The 835-nt window shown below is 46.0% G+C and overlaps 1 protein-coding gene across 1 annotated transcript in view; it reads left to right on the top strand.

Annotated features, from left to right (window-relative positions):
• Positions 1-835, top strand: part of ELOA (elongin A) — a 54,477-nt gene that overhangs the window by 48,239 nt on the left and 5,403 nt on the right. The gene's annotated exons all lie outside the window — the stretch shown is intronic.

Below are 835 nucleotides of genomic sequence, written 5' to 3'. Positions count from 1 at the left end.
GATCCTTCCGCCTCAGCCTTCCAAGTAGTAGCTGGAACTACAGGCGCGCACTACCACGCCTGGCTCATTTTTGATTTATTGTAGAGATGAGGACACGCCAAGTTGCCCAGGCGAGTCTCGAACTCGCGGGCTCAGGCAATCCACTCACCTCAGCCTCCCAAAGGCACAGGATTACAGGCTGAGCCACCAAGCCCAGCCAGGTAATTTTTTATTTATTGTATAGATGTGGGCTCAGGCAATCCTCTCGCTGGGATTATAGGTGTGAGCTACTGTGCCATTAACAAGAGATTTTTGGTGCATTTCCAGTGTAGGGTCTGGAATTGGATGGCTTGGGTTTGAGTTCAACTCTGGTTTCTACAAGTTTTATGACCTTGGGTAATATCTACATTTCTTTGGACATCAGTTTCATATTCTGTACATGAGAGTAATAATGGTGTCTGCCTCATATAGTATTCTGTTTAGTGGATTCAAGTGATAATGTTTGTAAAGCTTTTAACTCCAGGTTCTTCCATGTAGTAATTGTTCAGCAGATCTTAGCTGCTGCTGTTATTAACACCCTGTTCTATGTGTGTCACATATGATTTTTATCTTTAAAAAAAATGGCCAGGGGTGGTGGCTCTCACCTGTAATCCCATCACTTTGGTCGGTGGAGGTGAGAGGATTGCCTAAGCCCAGGTGTTCAAGACCAACTTGGGCAACTTAGTGAGACCTCATTGTTACAATAAATTTTTTAAAAAATTGCTAGACTCAGCCAGGCTCGGTGGCTCAGCCTGTAATCCCGCGCCTTTGGGAGGCTGAGGTGAGTGGATTGCCTGAGCCTGCGGGTTCGAGACCC

The sequence above is a fragment of the Carlito syrichta genome, unplaced genomic scaffold, assembly GCF_000164805.1.
Source record: "Carlito syrichta isolate Samal-C Ts95f unplaced genomic scaffold, Tarsius_syrichta-2.0.1 Scaffold305620, whole genome shotgun sequence".
NCBI lineage: Eukaryota > Metazoa > Chordata > Mammalia > Primates > Tarsiidae > Carlito > Carlito syrichta.
This window is presented reverse-complemented; position numbering and strand designations above follow the sequence as displayed.